This window comes from Salvelinus fontinalis, chromosome 31 (assembly GCF_029448725.1).
Source record: "Salvelinus fontinalis isolate EN_2023a chromosome 31, ASM2944872v1, whole genome shotgun sequence".
NCBI classification, from domain to species: domain Eukaryota; kingdom Metazoa; phylum Chordata; class Actinopteri; order Salmoniformes; family Salmonidae; genus Salvelinus; species Salvelinus fontinalis.
In genome coordinates, this window is record NC_074695.1 from 27930266 (window position 1) to 27950035 (window position 19770).

General features: G+C 42.0%; 1 protein-coding gene across 1 annotated transcript in view; it reads right to left on the reverse strand.

Moving 5' to 3' along the window:
* The window catches only part of LOC129829970 (calcitonin gene-related peptide type 1 receptor-like), a 31537-nt gene extending 14113 nt beyond the window's left edge, over window positions 1-17424 (reverse strand). The window contains exon 1 of the mRNA XM_055892043.1: window positions 17315-17424. The gene's annotated coding sequence lies outside the window, so the exon portion shown is untranslated. The remainder of the gene's footprint in view (window positions 1-17314) is intronic.
* Between the last annotated feature and the right edge of the window lie 2346 nt (window positions 17425-19770).

Genomic DNA, 19770 nt, shown 5'->3' on the forward strand with positions numbered 1-19770 from the left:
CCTCCTATGCCAAGGAAAACAAACTGGAATGAGAACAGTAATAACAGTCTACATTCTGAGGACATCAATTCATCAGATGAGAGAGAGAGAGAGACTGCTAGGCCAGCGCGGAAGAATGTCCAACAGAAAATGTTTCCATGGAGGGACTATTTTCAGGTTGTTCTCCATCATCTAGGGTTGTGTTTCCATGGAGAGACCTAGAACAGTCTATCATGTAAGTGACACCCTTCACTTTCTCCTTTTATGAAGGATAAAGGTCATCAGCAAACATCATGATCACACAACCCTAGATGATAGAGAACAACCTGAAAATAGTCCCTCCAACTGTCCTTTTGATGCACTATAGCTCTAGCATTGTGGTCAGTAGATTTTCTGCCAACAACAGTTTTTTCCAAGAGGAACCCTTTTGGGTTCCAGGAAGAACCCTTTCTACACGTAACCCAAAAGGGTTATCCTATGGGGATAGCCGAAGAACCCTTTTACACATCCCGTGTAGCTCAGTTGGTAGAGCATGGTGCTTGCAACGCCAGGGTTCTGGGTTTGATTCCCACGGTGGACCAGTATGAAAAAGGTATGGAAATGGATGCACTCACTGTAAGTTGCTCTGGATAAGAGCGTCTGCTAAAATGTAAATGTCAGTGGATTTTCTGCCAACTATAGTTAAGTAGGAAATACAATGCTTAGTTGAATAAATCTTGTTTAAAAAAAAGTGTTAACGCCACTGTAGTTTGTCTGAACAAAGCTGATATTGTGTCATTGAAAATTAGTGTCTAACAAGTCTGGGATTTTTTTTATTTTCAATTGGTACCATGCGTTGCCACATTTAATTACCAATTAACAAGTATTGATTCAAACACATGCAGTGTTTGCTATCAAAACATTTGAATTCCTGTAGACCAGACAAAGAGGCCTAATTAGGCTATGAAAAATATCAAGACCAAGAAAGAAACTGCAAAAGAAAGCCTTAATCAAGCTGTTTCATTTGTTGCCAGAAACAAAGCCATGACTCATGAGCTACAACAGCTTTGGGTAGAGACCCATTTGTCTATTGTTATTGTACTGTTATGTGTTTGTTGCTTTGATGTAGAGAATCGAGGAAGAATGGAAAACAAAAGATAGAGGCCATGCTGTGATTGTGAACACCCTTGACTTGTATAAGGACGAGAAAGACATTACCAGAGGCCACTGCCTCCTATCATTACCCTGACATGGAAGGAAAGAGTAGTCTGTTTGGATATGTGTCTGTGGCCAACACTAGTGGTGTTACGTCCGTCGTTAGATGAATGAGACCAAGGTGCAGCGTGGTAAGCGTATATCTTTCTTTATTTAGATGAACACCAACAAATATATATGTATATGAACAGAACGTTCTGCAAGCTACACAGTAACTGTACAAAAACAAGATCCCATAAACTCAGGTGGAAAACAGGCTACCTAAGTATGATCCCCAATCAGAGACAACGATAGACAGCTGCCTCTGATTTGGAACCATACCCGGCCAACAAAGAAATAGAACACATAGATTTTCCCACCCAAGTCACACCCTGACCTAACCAAATAGAGAATAAAAAAGGCTCTCTAAGGTCAGGGCGTGACAAGTGGTCACATACTCTGAGTCCTAATCTAGGTTCAACAGAATTTCAACTCAAAACAAAATGCACCAGAGGTGGCGTTAAGAAAGTCACATCCATGGTCCAGCATCCTAGGTAATCAACATATTTAAAGATCAAATTGGTACTTATATTAATAGTTGCAAAATTTTGATTTACACTATTTACATTGATTTATTCACTGGTTTGCACACTGACATATTTACAGGTATGACTATTTAAAAAGTGTAATTACTGCTAGAAACTGTCCCTTGACAACTACTCAGGAGGCTCTTCATAACCACTCAAATTAATTAATTCCAGTCCAAGTCTTTTAAGTCTGACTCACAGGAATGTATTCTGTGTTCTAATCTTTCAAAGCACTTTTACTTGTTTTGATCATCTTCTTGGGTTACATATAGCACATGTGCACTTCCATAGATAAATGAAAATGTCCATTTACACTTTCATAAATGTCTCCATGTACCATGGAGTGTATGGGTAGGTTCAGACAAGCCTTTCTCATGTTCACTCTTCCTTACATTATGTTCTACCAAAGAGTCCTGCCACTGGAAAAATACAGATGTGGCTGCAGTGTCTTCCTACATGAAAGAAATACTACCGTTTTCTATAGTAAAATGTAGTATACAATACAACACACTGCAGTAATCAAGTCAAATCAAACTGTAATGGTTGCATACACATATTTAGCAGATGTTATTGGGGGTGTAGCAATGCTTATAATGTAGCAAAATGCTTGTAAAAATTAGTATCCCTCGATCATGTGTAGTACTTACTATAGAATGTTGTAGTATACTATAGAATAATATAGTAAATACTACAGTATTAAATCAGCAAAAACACACACTGTAGCAAATAAAAGTAATGTTAACTATAGTAAAAACTAGAGTTTTTAATTTGCATATACCCTGCCCATTCCCCTCCCTTTGTATTGCAATTTGTGCCACCCATTAGTGAGTAACCTAAATGCCAAGTGTAGACCATATATTTTGTTCCCTACAGGTTATAGTTCAGCGCTTCTGCTCTGTTCGGACCCCAGTTTTACCCATCTACAAGTTATGGAAAATGTGCGCTTTTCTCCAGTATGTTTCCTGAAGGAGAAAGCCTCCATTTATGTCAAATATAATAAAACACTATAGTAAACACTGCAGTAATGTCCACAAAAACCCTACAGTAAAAATTACAGTATACTAGTCTGCAAAAACAATACAGTAAATACTAAATTCTGCAAAAACACTACATAAATTAATTAGAAACAAGTATATTTACTACAGTATTTAGTTGAGTTAACTGTAAATACTACATTAAATACTACAGTATTTCAATGTAGTGTTTTTGCAGAATAAAGTCTCAAAAAACACTTCAGTAAAGTCCACAAAAACACTATGGGAAATATAGTTTTTATACCATAGTATTTTTTTTTATGTGGGTCGCACCGTATATTGAACATCTTGAGTATTTCCCGACAGCAGCAAGAGGAGCTGTTTATATTGTGTTGGACTTTTACGAGGGAACTCGAAGGGATGGAGGGGAAGCAACACGTTTCCCACGATTTCCATAGGACTCTAAAGTGGCTGATGCGTTTGTGAAATGGATTGCCATGAAAATTTCATTTTTCAACCCAGATCCTGAAACCTTTTTGTGTTATGATGTGCAGAATCATCCCAAGGCTCAACTACCCCCGTCATGTGGCAAGAAGAAACCTTCTTTATGATTTGTCTAACCGGTCTGTCTTTGACCGGACAATACAATATCATCTTATGGTGTGATTCTAAAACCAAGGTCTCTCAGAAAAGCTTTTCTCATGTTTTTTTGTCTCCACCAAGCACCATCCTCCCTAACCCTAAGCTGTTTACCGTTTTATTTCACCATTCAAAAAAATAAAAACTTTTATCCAGTCAGTTTTATAAATTCCTCTGAGACATCAGACCTTAATGACGTCTGGGCTCTAAATTTCCACCCACGCGTTAGAAGCATCTGTAACCCATTTGACTAGGAGAGATGCTAATCATGCATTCCATGTTTTTATGAAAAATATTTGGATTTCCCAGCTCCTTTTTGATGACCCCATGACCCCCGAGAGCAATTCATCTATTTCTGTCCTTTAGGAGTTACATTCTAATGGTGGCTCTCTGGTGCCAATTAGTTGTTTCTTGCCACATGATGGTGGTAGTTTTGGTATTTTATTATGATTCCCATTAGCTGTTGCAAAAGCAGCAGCTACTCTTCCTGGGTCTACACAAAACATGACATAATACAGAACATTATTAGACAAGAACAGCTCAAGGACAGAACTACATAAAAAATGTTTAAAGGCACACAGCCTACATATCAGTGCATACACACAAACTATCTAGGTCAAATAGGGGAGAGACGTTGTGCCGTGAGGTGTTGCTTCATCTGTTTTTTAAAACCAGATTTGCTGTTTATTTGGGCAATCTGAGATGGAACGGCGTTCCATGCAATAATGGTAAACTATTTGTTGAGTTTAGGGACGACCTCTACACAACTTCCCTCTCTTTTGTTAATTGTAGGTCAGGCAGTCATAGCTCACTGACTGTTACTCACTGGGGAGAGGCCTGTTTATTTGTATTTCAAAAGGAGCTGCGGAGAGCCTCTCCAAATCCCAGGAAGGATAAAGTATGAGGAGGCCTCTCTTCCTTAGTTGTCCTGGCACTTCCGTTCCCCTCTCCCAACAGCCACAGGTTAAAAATACGCCATTGTTACACCTACAAAGGCAGAGGGTTTTAGAAGGAAGAAAATGTTGAACTTTCAACATTGGGTGTTGGTGTCAGTAATACTATATATATATATATTTTTTTTACATTTAACTGCCTGAAAATGATTCCCGAAATCTTTTATTTTAACTAAAACAGTTCTGTCAAATCAAATGTATTTGTCACATACGGGGAATAGAACGGATATAGACTTTACCGTAAAATGCTTGCTTATGAGCCCTTACCAATGATGCAGAGTAAAAAAATATTTTCAGCTTCCAGGAATTGTGTACATAGCCTTGCAACTATGGGGCTGTGCATTATCATACTGAAACATGAGGTGATGGCGGCAGATGAAAGGCATGACAATGGGCCTCAGGATCTCATCACAGCATCTTTGTGCATTCAAATTGAAAGCAATAAATGCAATTGTGTTCATTGTCCGTAGTTTATGCCTGCCCATACCATAATCCCACCGCCACCATAGGCCACTCTGTTCACAACTTTGACATCAGCAAACCGCTCGCCCACACGACGCCATCTGCCCGGTACAGTTAATCGGGATTCATCCGTGAAGAGCACACTTCTCCAGCATGCCAGTGGCCAACTAAGGTGACAATTTGCCCACTGAAGTCTGTTACTACACCAAACTGCAGTCAGGTGTAGAACCTGGTGAGGATGACGAGCACGCAGATGAGCTTCCCTGAGACAGTCTGTGCAGAAATTGTTCGGTTGTGCAAACCCAGTTTCATCAGCTGTCCAGGTGGCTGGTCTCAGACGATCCCGCAGGTGAAGAAGCCAGATGTGGAGGTCCTGGGCTGGCGTGGTTACACATGGTCTGCGGTTGAGGCCGGTTGGACGTACTACCAAATTTTCTAAGACGACTTTAAGAGATTTTTGTTCAGTGTACATCTGGACAGATGGTACTTAAACACATCCGGTAAACTGTACATTATATATAGTGTTTTTGCAGTCATAAATATTATAGATCAAGGGCTTTTAAAACCACCCCTCAGCTGCTCTCAGCCAATCCCACCTACAGTATCTCCGTAAACCACCCCCTTATGATTTTCAACTGTGCTGGGATGATTCACATACTATGTGATTAGAAAGGTTCAGAATGTATCTACAGATTGTAAGTTAAAGATTAATATTTTTACATAAGTTATTATATTGTTGATTGACTATGGCTTTCCAAATCTCCCAACAGTGCTATTTGCAGGGCTAGTTTTAGGTAAATGTGATTTTTCAGACACTCCTGAACCTGTGATCAGAAATAAGCTACATAGGGGTAATACCAGAATAAGTGACCTAATGATTCTGTTTCTCCTCAACTGGTATATTTGTTTATTTTATGTCCCCCTAAAATTGCTAATTTTGGTATTTTAATAAAAGGCAGACACACAAGAACCTTCTCCCCCTTCCACCTGCCTCCTTAATTGTTCCAGTCATGCTGCAATCAGTTGGTTAATGCTGCAATCAGTTGGGTGTAATTTTGATAGAGCAAACATTTCCATATTTTTGTTCACTGCACTTGTGACAACTCTACCATTCCTATTCATAATATCGTGAACAAAGAATACCTTTTTTATTAATAAAGATATTATTATTATTATTTTTTTTAAATCAATCAGTATATTTGCGTTTAACCATAATAATTATTCTGCCTTTTCTGGGGGATAACTGGAATTGCAACCAGCTTTGTATGGCTTGTTTGAGTATAACTTTTGTATTACTCTAGCTTTTAGTGAGAGGTTTAATGCTTTAATGTGTAATCACTTTAGACTCACTCTTATTATATAAATAGGGATATTTAATTTAGTCTGTCTTCCCGTTTCAAATCCAATTATTTTTTGCTCATAATTTGAAAAACTATTTGTCTGGAGTAAGCAGCATCATAAGTCATTATGTAAACTGTGATATGACTAGAGTTAAATCAGTGTGATTTTTTTTTTCCATAAATGGAGAGGTATGGCACTCCCTGGTTGCAAGATCCTGTTAATTTTTGCTAACTTTCTATTGAAATTTGTTGTATCGAGTTAATTTATTTTTGGGGGCATATGAATACCAAGTATGTCTACTTCACCATCAGACAATTTTATTGGTAAACTATAGGGTAATGTTAAAGTTGTCTTTTAACGATTCAATATGTAATATGGTACACTTATCATAATTAGGTTTTAGTCCAGAAAGGTCAGAGGAAAATATCTAGATCCCAATGAGACTGTGCAGTGATCCAAATTGCAGACTTAAGAGAACTTAAGTCGTCAGCATACATTGACACGTTGGTTGTTTAACACTGGATTTGTAACCCCTTGACATTGTTGGAACTGATTTTCATAGTTAACATTTAGATGGCCAAAACAAAGATACGAAGACAATGGACAACCTTGTTTAACTCATTGACAGTTCAATACTTTGAGAAGTAACCATTATTTACATTGCCTTCAGAAAGTACTCACACACCTTGACCTTTTCCACCTTTTGCTGTGTTACAGCCTGAATTTAAAATTGATTAAAACATTGAGTTGTCACTTGCCTACACACAATACCCCATAATGTCAAACTGGAATTATATATATATATGCACACACAGTGGGGCAAAAAAGTATTTAGTCAGCCACCAATTGTGCAAGTTCTCCCACTTAAAAAGATGAGGCCTGTAATTTTCATCACTTCAACTATGACAGACAAAATGAGGAAAAAAAATCCAGAAAATCACATTGTAGGATTTTTAATGAATTTATTTGCAAATTATGGTGGAAAATAAGTATTTGGTCAATAACAAAAGTTTCTCAATACTTTGTTATATACCCTTTGTTGGCAATGACAGAGGTCAAACATTTTCTGTAAGTCTTCACAAGGTTTTCACACACTGTTGCTGGTATTTTGGCCCATTCCTCCATGCAGATCTCCTCTAGAGCAGTGATGTTTTGGGGCTGTTGCTGGGCAACACGGACTTTCAACTCCCTCCAAAGATTTTCTATGGGGTTGAGATCTGGAGACTGGCTAGGCCACTCCAGGACCTTGAAATGCTTCTTACGAAGCCACTCCTTCGTTGCCCGGGCGGTGTGTTTGGGATCATTGTCATGCTGAAAGACCCAGCCACGTTTCATCTTCAATGCCCTTGCTGATGGAAGGAGGTTTTCACTCAAAATCTCACGATACATGGCCCCATTCATTCTGTTCTTTACACGGATCAGTCGTCCTGGTCCCTTTGCAGAAAAACAGCCCCAAAGCATGATGTTTCCACCCCCATGCTTCACAGTAGGTATGGTGTTCTTTGGATGCAACTCAGCATTCTTTGTCCTCCAAACACAACAAGTTGAGTTTTTACAAAAAGTTCTATTTTGGTTTCATCTGACATTCTCCCAATCTTCTTCTGGATCATCCAAATGCTCTCTAGCAGACTTCAGACGGGCCTGGACATGTACTGGCTTAAGCCGTGGGACACGTCTGGCACTGCAGGATTTGAGTCCCGGGCGGCGTAATGTGTTACTGATGGAAGGCTTTGTTACATTGGTCCCAGCTCTCTGCAGGTCATTCACTAGGTCCCCCCGTGTGGTTCTGCGATTTTTGCTCACCGTTCTTGTGATCATTTTGACCCCACGGGGTGAGATCTTGCGTGGAGCCCCAGATCGAGGGAGATTATCAGTGGTCTTGTATGTCTTCCATTTCCTAATAATTGCTCCCACAGTTGATTTCTTCAAACCAAGCTGCTTACCTATTGCAGATTCAGTCTTCCCAGCCTGGTGCAGGTCTACAATTTTATTTCTGGTGTCCTTTGACAGCTCTGGTCTTGGCCATAGTGGAGTTTGGAGTGTGACTGTTTGAGGTTGTGGACAGGTGTCTTTTATACTGATAACAAGTTCAAACAGGTGCCATTAATGCAGGTAACGAGTGGAGGACAGAGGAGCCTCTTAAAGAAGAAGTTACAGGTCTGTGAGAGCCAGAAATCTTGCTTGTTTGTAGGTGACCAAATACTTATTTTCCACCATAATTTGCAAATAAATTCATTAAAAATCCTACAATGTGATTTTCTGAATTTTTTTTCTAATTTTGTCTGTCATAGATGAAGTGTACCTATGATGAAAATTACAGGCCTCTCTCATCTTTTTAAGTGGGTGTCACGCTCCTGACCTGTTTTCTGTTGTTTTGTATGTGTGTGATGGTCAGGGCGTGAGTTTTGGGTGGGCAGTCTATGTTTTCTGTTTCTATGTTGGTTTTGGGTTGCCTGGTATGGCTCTTAATTAGAGGCAGGTGTTTTGCGTTTTCCTCTAATTGAGAGTCATATTAAGGTAGGGTGTTCTCACTGTTTGTTTGTGGGTGATTGTCGTCCGTGTCTGTGTCTGCACCACACGGGACTGTAGCGTTTGTTCGTTCGGTTTGTCATAGTCTGTACCTGTTCCTACGTGCTTCGTGTTTTATGTAAGTACTCATGGTTTAAGTCAGTATACATTCGGTTTTTGTTATTTTGTAATCCTTCCCAGTGTTTGTTTTCGTGTTTCATCGTTTACCTTAATAAATTCATTATGTATTCACAACCCGCTGCATGTTGGTCGAATCACTACTCCTCCTCTTCGTACGAAGAGGAGGAGGAACATCGTTACAGAATCACCCACCAAACCCAGATCAAGCAGCGGGTTAACGGACAGCAACGACAGCAGCAGTGGGAAAAGGAGGATTGGACATGGGAAGAGATCCTGGACGGTAAAGGACCCTGGGCAGAGCCAGTGGAGTGTCGCCGCCCCAAAGCGGAGCTGGAGGCAGCGAAAGCGGAGAGGCGACGTTATGAGGAGGCAGCACGGAAGCAAGGCTGGAAGCCCGCAAGTACTACCCAAAAATTTCTTGGGGGGGGGGGCTAAGAGGTAGTGGGCCGAGGGCAGGTAGGAGACCTGCGCCCACTTCCCAGGCTAACCGTGGAGAGCGGGAGTACGGGCAGACACCATGTTACGCAGTAGAGCGCACGGTGTCTCCTGTACGGGTGCATAGCCCAGTGCGGGTTATTCCACCTCCCCGCACTGGTAGGGCTAGATTGGGCATTGAGCCAAATGTCATGAGGCCGGCCCTACATATCTGGCCACCAGTACGTCTCCTTGGGCCGGCTTACATAGCACCAGCCTTACGCATGGTGTCCCCGGTTCGCCAACACAGCCCAGTGCGGGTTATTCCACCTCCCCGCACTGGACGGGCTACGGGGAGCATGCAACCAGGTAAGGTTGGGCAGGCTCAGTGCTCAAGGGAGCCAGTACGCCTACACGGTCCGGTATTTCCGGCGCTACCTCCTCGCCCCAGCCCAGTACCACCAGTGCCTACACCACGCACCAGGCTTCTAGTGCGTTTTAAGAGCCCTGTTCCTCCTCCACGCACTCTCCCTATGGTGCGTGTCTCCAGCCCAGTGCCTCCAGTTCCGGCACCATGCACTAAGCCATCTGTGCGTCTCCAGAGCCCTGTACGCACTGTTCCTTCTCCCCGCACTCGCCCGGAGGTGCGTGCCCTCAGCCCGGTACCTCCAGTTCCGGTACCACGCACCAGGCCTATAGTGCGCTTCGAGAAGTCAGTGTGCCCTGTCCCTGCTCCCCGCACTAGCCTTGAAGTGCGTGCCGTCATCCCGGTACCTCCAGTTCCGGCACCACGCACCAGGCCTACTGTGCGCCTCAGCAGGGCAGAGTCGGCCGTCTGCCCAACGCCTTCTGCACTACCTGTCTGCCCAGCGCCGTCTGAGCCATCTGTCTGCCCAGCGCCGTCTGAGCCATCTGTCTGCCCAGCGCCGTCTGAGCCATCTGTCTGCCCAGCGCCGTCTGAGCCATCTGTCTGCCCAGCGCCGTCTGAGCCATCTGTCTGCCCAGCGCCGTCTGAGCCATCTGTCTGCCCAGCGCCGTCTGAGCCATCTGTCTGCCCAGCGCCGTCTGAGCCATCTGTCTGCCCAGCGCCGTCTGAGCCATCTGTCTGCCCAGCGCCGTCTGAGCCATCTGTCTGCCCAGCGCCGTCTGAGCCATCCGTCTGCCCAGCGCCGTCTGAGCCATCCGTCTGCCCAGCGCCGTCTGAGCCATCCGTCTGCCACGAGCCATTAGAGCCGTCCGTCAGTCAGGAGCCGCTAGAGCCGTCCGTCAGTCAGGAGCTGCCAGAGCCGCCAGCCAGTCAGGAGCTGTCAGAGCCGCCAGCCAGTCAGGAGCTGTCAGAGCCGCCAGCCAGTCAGGAGCTGCCAGAGCCGCCAGCCAGTCAGGAGCTGCCAGAGCCGCCAGCCAGTCAGGAGCTGTCAGAGCTGCCCTCCAGTCATGAGCTGCCCTTCAGTCATGAGCTGCCCTACAGTCATGAGCTGCCTTACAGTCATGAGCTGCCCTACAGTCATGAGCTGCCCTACAGTCATGAGCTGCCCTACAGTCATGAGCTGCCACTCAGTCCGGAGCTGCCAGAGTCCCTCAGCCCGGACCTGCCAGAGTCCCTCAGCCCGGACCTGCCAGAGTCCCTCAGCCCGGACCTGCCAGAGTCCCTCAGCCCGGACCTGCCAGAGTCCCTCAGCCCGGACCTGCCAGAGTCCCTCAGCCCGGACCTGCCAGAGTCCCTCAGCCCAGACCTGCCAGAGTCCCTCAGCCCGGACCTGCCAGAGTCCCTCAGCCAGGACCTGCCGCCCCTTATACCGGTGCTGCCCCTTATCCCGGTGCTGCCCCTTATCCCGGTGCTGCCCCTTCATTTAGGTGGTTTTAGTTGGAGGGTGGTCATTGGGAGGGGGATACAGAAGCGGGGAGTGACTATGGTGGTGTGGGGACAGCGTCCGGAGCCTGAGCCACCACCGTGGTCAGATGCCCACCCAGACCCTCCCCTGGACTTTGTGCTGGTGCGCCCGGCGTTCGCACCTTGAGGGGGGGGGTTCTGTCACGCTCCTGACCTGTTTTCTGTTGTTTTGTATGTGTGTGATGGTCAGGGCGTGAGTTTTGGGTGGGCAGTCTATGTTTTCTGTTTCTATGTTGGTTTTGGGTTGCCTGGTATGGCTCTTAATTAGAGGCAGGTGTTTTGCGTTTTCCTCTAATTGAGAGTCACATTAAGGTAGGGTGTTCTCACTGTTTGTTTGTGGGTGATTGTCGTCCGTGTCTGTGTCTGCACCACACGGGACTGTAGCGTTTGTTCGTTCGGTTTGTCATAGTCTGTACCTGTTCCTACGTGCTTCGTGTTTTATGTAAGTACTCATGGTTTAGGTCAGTATACATTCGGTTTTTGTTATTTTGTAATCCTTCCCAGTGTTTGTTTTCGTGTTTCGTCGTTTACCTTAATAAATTCATTATGTATTCACAACCCGCTGCATGTTGGTCGAATCACTACTCCTCCTCTTCGTATGAAGAGGAGGAACATCGTTACAGTGGGAGAACTTGCACAATTGGTGGCTGACTAAATACTTTTTTACCCCACTGTATATTTGTATTATTATTTTGTAACAAATGAAAGGCTGAAATGTATTGAGTCAATTAGTATTAAACCCCTTTGTTATGGCAAACCTCAATAAGTTCAGGAGTAAGAATTAGCTTAACAAGTGACATAAGTTGCATGGACTCACTCTGTGTGCAATAATAGTGTTTAACATGATTTTTGAATGACTACCTAGTCTCTGTACCCCACACATACAGATAATTTTAAAGTCCCTCAGTCGAACAGTGCATTTCAAACAGATTCAATCAAAGACCAGGGAGGTTTTCCAATGCTTTGCAAAGAAGGGCATCTATTGGTACAGTGCATTCGGAAAGTATTCAGACCCCTTGACTTTTTCCACATTGTTACGTTACAGCCTTATTCTAAAATGGATTAAATTGTTTTTCCCCCCCCTCATCAATTTCATAATGGCAAAGCAAAAACAAGTTTTTGAAATGTTTGCTAATTTATAAAAAATAAAAAACAAACATTACATTTACATAACTATTCAGAACCTTTGCTATGAGACTCGAAATTGAACTCAAGTGCATCCCGTTTCCATTGATCATTCTTGAGATGTTTCTACAACTTCATTGGAGTTCACCTTTTTGTAAATTAAATTGATTGGAACTGATTTGGAAAGGCACACACCTGTCTATATGAGGTCCCACAGTTGACAGTGCATGTCAGAGCAAAAACCAAGCCATGAGGTAGAATTCCTTGTTTGGACAGTTTGCACATTCAGATCAAGACAATTGATAATTTAATATCATCACCACTTTTGCGTTTCTTTGCCCATAACAGAAATGTATTGCTCTCTCCCAGTCCTTTTCCCACACAACCTCGTCTGTAATTGTAGAGTGAGTTTACCTGGCTGAAAGATAAGTAATATCTATTGTTTAGAGGAAAGAATCATCATCTTTTTTTATAATCTGCTAAACCACTACAATTATAACTAGCTATACTCATAATGAGATACAAGTTTCAATTATACATGCCTGTAAACTTACTAACAAAATGTACCATGATGATCAACCTGCTAAACACTCTGAATGTATCATACTTACCAATACTACAAGAATCAATCCATGACCTCTATCCATGTAGCTGTACAATAATGTATGCACTGCTAAACATACTGTAGCTGCAACTGACTCTAAGTAGACCTCCAGCTGTCTTCCAATATCCTTCCTGTGAAAGTCTCCCCAATCCCAGATGGGGCTGTTGTCCCTGATACTATCATACCACCTCTGTACCCGTAGCGCACCTTTAGTGTCTTAATGCACACCTTCAACCACCGATTGGCATGGCCAAAGTAAAGAATTGGTACTGTCCCGTGAAACCTGTTTCAATGCTGCCACCCCTCAAGCGCCCAGCCAAAACCCTGTAAGCCTATGGCATGACCATGAGAAGTACATCCTCTTTTGGAATTAATGGAAAAAGAAAAAGGGGCCGAGAGAAAGAGAACAATAAATGCAATAGCACTGAGGACAAAAAGACCTTAAGATACCCAGATAGCAGCAAAGTGTGGAACATAATACTAATGATAATAACTAATTATATCAATAGTGATATAATAACAACTAATCATCTTCCCAATATAATACCAATATTCACTTGTGAGCTTTACCTTTAACAGCATTGTATGCTGTATTTGAGGTAGAAACTTATGTACATGAAGGCAGGGTAAAGTCACTAGGTGTCAGGATAGATAAGAGGTGTGTGTGTGTGTGTGTTTGTCTTGTGTCTGTACGCGTGTGGAAGTTTTGTGTGAGAGTGGAAGTGTAGTGTGTGGAGTGAGTGTGTATACACTTAGTGTACAAAACATTAAGAACACCTTCCTAATATTGAGTTCCACCCACCCTTTTGTCCCCAGAACAGCCTCAATTCATCAGGACATGGACGCTACAAGGTGTCCAAAGCATTCCACAGCGATGCTGGCCCATGTTGACTCCAATGCTTTCCACAGTTGTGTCAAGTTGGCTGCATGTCCTTTGGTGGACCATTCTTGATACATGGGAATCTGTTAGTGTGAAAAGCCCAGCAGTGTGGCAGTTCTTGACACAAACCAGTCTGCCTGGCACCTACTACCATACCCCGTTTAAAGAAACGTACATTTTTTGTCTTGCCCATTCACCCTCTGAAAGGCACATATACACAATCCATGTCTCAATTGTCTCAAGGCTTAAAGATCTGTATTTAACCTGTCTCCTCCCCTTCGTCTATACTGATTGAAATGTATTTAACAAGTGACATCAATAAGGGATCATAGCTTTCACTTGAATCCCCCTGGTCAGTCTGTCATGGAAAGAGTAGGTGTTCTTAATGTTTTCTACACTCAGTGTATATAGTCTTGTGAGTGTGCATAGTCAGTGCAAGATAGGGTCAGTGCATACTGTACATAATGTGTAAACCTACCTGTATGGACCACAGTGCAAAGTCTAATCTGACAAATGGTAGAGTATTTCATGGAAAAGATTCTTTACTTTTACTTACTGATTCCATAAATCACTGTTTTGTTTTCTAGGGATTTTCAAAAAGCTGTCTATTTGTGAGTGATTATGGACTTGCTTATTTTCCCATAGCTGGATCCAAAAATAGTTTTCCAAGCTTGGAGCCATGCCACACTTTTTCCTGGAGGCAAAGAGAGAAAGAGCGATAGAGAGAAAGAAAGACAGCACAGACTGTCCAGAACAGCTCTCCAACACACTGTCCCGACTCCCATAACTTATCACTGTGATACCCCCAAACAAATACACTCTGGTGCCAGTAAGACTGGGAGGATGCACTCTAGCACCCCCCCCCAGTTTATATGCCATCCAGTTCCTCAAAATAAAAAATTATCCATAGGTAACATGATACCCTGGCCCCCATTTCCTTTCACTACCCCAAAAAAGCAGAGGTTAGTTAGGCACAGTGTCTTGGCATGATTTCAAAAGGGTTTTGTACTAAAGTAGAAGGCACACAAAACCTATTTATACCACTCAACAGCTGCCTGGCAGGTCCAGCATGTTCTGGGGCAAAGACATGTTGGGGGGCGGGGACTTCTGAACAGCACCATTAAAATCGACAGTTCACCCAAATAAAAAAATGACACATTGGTTTCCTTAACCTGTAAGCAGTTTATAGACAAGACATGACCACAATCATGTGTAACAGTTTAACTTTAGTCCGTTCCCTCGCCCCGACCCGGGCGCGAACCAGGGACCCTCTGCAAACATCAACAACTGACACCCACGAAACATCGTTACCCATCGCTCCACAAAGGCCGCGGCCCTTGCAGTGCAAGGAGAACCACTACTTCAAGGTCTCAGAGCAAGTGACGTCACCGATTGAAAGGCTATTAGCGCGCACCACCGCTAACTAGATAGCCATTTCACATCCGTTACACATGCTTTGGTTTAGTTTCCAGTAGTGGAAAAAGTACCCAATTGTCATAGTTGAATAAAAGTAAAGATTCCTTCATAGAAAATTACTCAAGTAAAAGTGAAAGTCATTGAGTAAAATAATACTTAAGTTTAAAAGTATTTGGTTTTAAATATACTGTAACGACCCTGGGTTTATAAGCGCGGAAATCGACTCTGCCGCTGGAGCATGCTTTTGTGGCACAGTCGATAGCGCGCCGGACCTCGGGCTAGGAGGTCAAGGGTTCGAGACCTGCTCCCTGCCTGTTTCATTACATTGGTGTCGGAAGTGATCGGACCTCGCATCCACGACAGTGCGTGTGCTTGGCCGGTGAGCGCGTTCCTGTAAGACGTAAAGTCGCAAGCTAGCGCGAGGACGCGCTCTTTGAAAGGAGGGAGTAGTGTAACGACCCTGGGTTTATAAGCGCTGAAATCGACTCTGCCGCTTGAGCATGCTTTTGCGGCACAGTCGATAGCGCGCCGGACCTCGGGCTAGAAGGTCGAGGGTTCGAGACCTGCTCCCTGCTTGTTTCATTACAATACTTACAAGGAAAAATCCACCCACACACTATATTTTGGTATTTGTCTCATTAGTCCATTGTTGATATAGTCCCAAAAGGTTTTGAATATAAGCAATCAAGTTTAAGTTACAACTTTCAAAATACATAAATACAGCTGGTATGAATGCATCATATTGTCTGTATTTATGTATTTTGAAAGTTATACATCTTGAAAAATTGATTGCTTACATGCAACAAACAAAAAAGGGTAAAATATACTTAAGTAAATGTTATAAATCATTTCAAATGTATTATATTAAGCAAACAAGATAGCACGATTTCTTGTTTAACATTTTTCAGATAGCCAGGGCCACATTCCAACACTCAGACGTCATCTACAAATGAAGCATTTGTGTTTAGTGAGTCCGCCAAATCAGAGGCACTAGAGGTGACCACGTGAATTGGACCATTTTCCTGTCCTGCTAAGCAATCGAAATGTGAAGAATACTTTTGGGTGTACTTATGTGTACTTAAGAAAAAAGTACTTATTTTCTTTATGAATGTAGTGGACTAAAAGTAGAAGTAATCAAAAATATAAATAGTAAAGTACAGAACCAAAAAAACGACTTAAGTAGTACTTCAACGTATTTTTACTGTTAGTTTTCATAGTCTGTTTACACATGCTAACATTTTAGCATTTGTGGCACAAGCCCCATTCAAGTCATGGTACTTTCACGCATCATGTTCAAACCATCCTAAAGTATCTAAAATGTATTTGTGAAGATCAACAAAGTCACTTGCAGATGTCTTAAATATGATAAACGAAAATATTATAATATTGCTATTATAATATTGCTAAATATTAATATTGCACGACTTGAATGGGATTTGTGCCACAAATGATAAAACGTTAGCATGTGGAAACCGTGACAGGGAAACTAAATCAAAGTACGGGCTGCAGTCATTCCTTGTCCATAGAGTGCTTACAGGGTAAGGAAACCCAAATACAATTTTGTAATTTGGGCGAACTATCCCTTTAAAACAATAGGCATAAATAGAACAGATCTGGAAACACCTCAAGTTACTTTTTGCCAGCTTTTGATGTGATGTGAACCCCTATTCATAATTTGAGTGGCATAAAACAGTCACGTGTATGAAGGCACAACAGTCAAGGAAATTAATTTCATTTCACGTACATTACTTGTTCTTAAAAAGCTAATTTGTTGCAATAACCACGTACGTCCACACGCACGCGCACAAACACGTACACGCAATTGGATTTTGCAACTTAAAATTCATGCACTCCAATTCCCAAACAAGGCAACTAACTGGTCTGGGCTTGTTTATCACTCAACATGTTTGGGTGGAGTTATCCGTGCATTAATGCCCAAATGTGCCAATATAACCAAATGTGTTTTAATTGTTTTTACTAATTGACATTTTGTTTAAAAACAAACATTTTCCATTTACTTAAAAAGGACACTAAATTATTGAAGTTTCGCTGGGCATACATACAGTAAGCTACTGATAGATATGCTACGCGCCTATGATTTGAAATCGTGAGACAATCACAGTAATATTCTGTAGCTGGTAAAAATTAAAAAATAAAGCTATTTATGTTACAAGCAAAAACATTTAAATCTAACATGGACATACTCTTGGAAAATATGCAAAAATACCTTCAGAATTTGGTGGATGCTCTAACTACTTTCCAAATCTTCCCACCTTCACATGTTCCAGTGTAAATGTGTCAGGCACTGCGTCCAGCCCGCACCAACGCATTGAATTGATAACAGCGGATATTGAGGGCGGTCCATCTCACCGGCATGAGGCTATTTTATTATCAACATTAAAGGTGCAATATGCATAAATCACACCACCATTTCCTGGTTAAAATTCGAAAAGTTCTACTAGTTTCAATTTATGTGACAAAACAAGCAATGCAGATATTCATTGTACCGTCTCAACCGATGTGAAATATATTTTCAATAACCATAAATATTGTATTTTCTACTTTTTGAAGCTGGTGTACAAAACCGAAAGTAAAAGAAGCAAATACGAATGATGTATTTGTGATGTAGTCAAGCTACTACTCTTTCCACTGCACATGACTGTTGACATTCATGGCAGGTCAACTGTCTGAGGCTTTTAGACTATAGCAAGCTGCTGCTTCACTCACATTAAACAGAAAATGCCTGAATTAATAATTGGCTGATGTGTGATTTTTGTTGTTGTTTCAATTTATTGAAGTCACAGTTACATTTATAAACATCGACCTTGCATGGTCAAAAAAAAGGAATCTCTGCACAACCCGAATTTTGGTAACTCACTAAATTTCTCATGATCTAACATTCTAGTTAATATTCAAGTGTACTGAGCACAGACATAAGGATTTCCACCCTCTGACATAGAGAAGACATTACACATACACACTCAGTAGCTACTGAGTAATGCTGCCCTCTGATGTCTATTTAGGGGTCTCATTTTCTCATTTTATTCTTTTGCTGAATATATTCTGTACAGTCTTTTGCATGAATGTTACCAGATCAACAAAATTATACAAATTATGATGAACAAGTAAAAGTAATCATGTCATTAGGTGAATGCACCAATTTGTAAGTCGCTCTGGATAAGAGCGTCTGCTAAATGACTTAAATGTAATGTAAATGTCATTAAGCCTACAGATAAAAACGAATACATTGAATGTTATATTTACAAAATGAAACCTGAAATCTAGAACCACAAATAATTGTCAGTAACCACATTTCCATCCACAATTTTTATCATAAAGTATGAAAAAAAGCACAACAGCTGTGATGGAAATAGGAAGTTTCGGTAAAATGTTATGAATGCCGACAGATCATTTGTTAGTTCGACATGGGGGGGGGGGGGGGGGGGATCTTTTTGTCTAAAATGAGTTATGCAAGAAATGTAGGACATAAGGTTACACATCCTTTATATGTATATGACTCGGGAAACCATGCTGTTAATTAGTCTACAGATTAAATAAATGATGAACTTCACAGAGTTGTGAAAATGCATGGTCATATTGATGCTCCTTACAATAAATATTGAGGGTGTTATTCTGGTGACATGATGATCGATGCTTGACTGCCTTTTGACAAATTAAAATATTCTAGCTTTTATCAATAATAATCTCATCATGTAGAACCTATCAGCACTGTATCTGCGAGCTGTTGGCTAGAGCGCACGTGCAAAAAGCAGAGTAGGCACATTTGCTATTTAAAGCAGCAGTTTTTGTGACAAACTACAGTAGAGTTGAAAATAAGATGGAAACATGAAAATGTAAGCGGGAAAAAAAGACATTTTGTGTGCGCTATGTCATCATGCACTGACTGTTATCTGCAACAAGTCCGTTTGGTGGAAACACTGGTGGGAAAATGCATATATTTTCTTTATGGGGATATTCGCATGAAAATCTGTCGCCAAATGGATGGAAACCTAGCTAGTGTGTTAAATTTTTAGCTATAATGTTTTATCTGTATCCTTTTCCAGCGGTGGGGGCAGGCTCCATCACACATATAAATAGATGTAGGACTCATCTTTATATCTGTGCCATTATAGCGTATGTGACAGCATTGTAGATAGAGTTGGGAGAGATGCTGTTAAAGTTAAAAAGACAACCACTAAGCATGACACATTGGGAAAATCTACAAAGACAAGGTTACACATCCTACAAAAATGGTACTCATGGAGTGCTGGGAACATGAACGAAATCTGAATACCAGTTTTGGGTGGATAGGCAATGGCATGGCGAGAGGTTAAGGAAGAAGTTTAGCTCCTCTGTGGTTTTTCCTGCTATCCCACCTTGGTTGCTCCCTCAGCCAGTGATAGATGTAGGGTTGCTTGAGAGGGTAAGAGATGTTGAGGAAGGAGTAGATTCAGTTGTAAGTGACCATTTAAGAACACAGTACTATGCTTTCTTGAATATATTCACAAATGTATCTAAGGACCATAAAACAGGGAGGACAGGTGCAGCTTTTGGTGTTCCTGAGTTTAAGGTCACAGTGATAAAATGAGCAACAGATAATTTATCTGTTTACACAATGGATTTGCTGGCCATACTCTTGGCTGCAGAGTGGGTGGAGGAGGTGAGGCCAGACAGGGTAGTCAT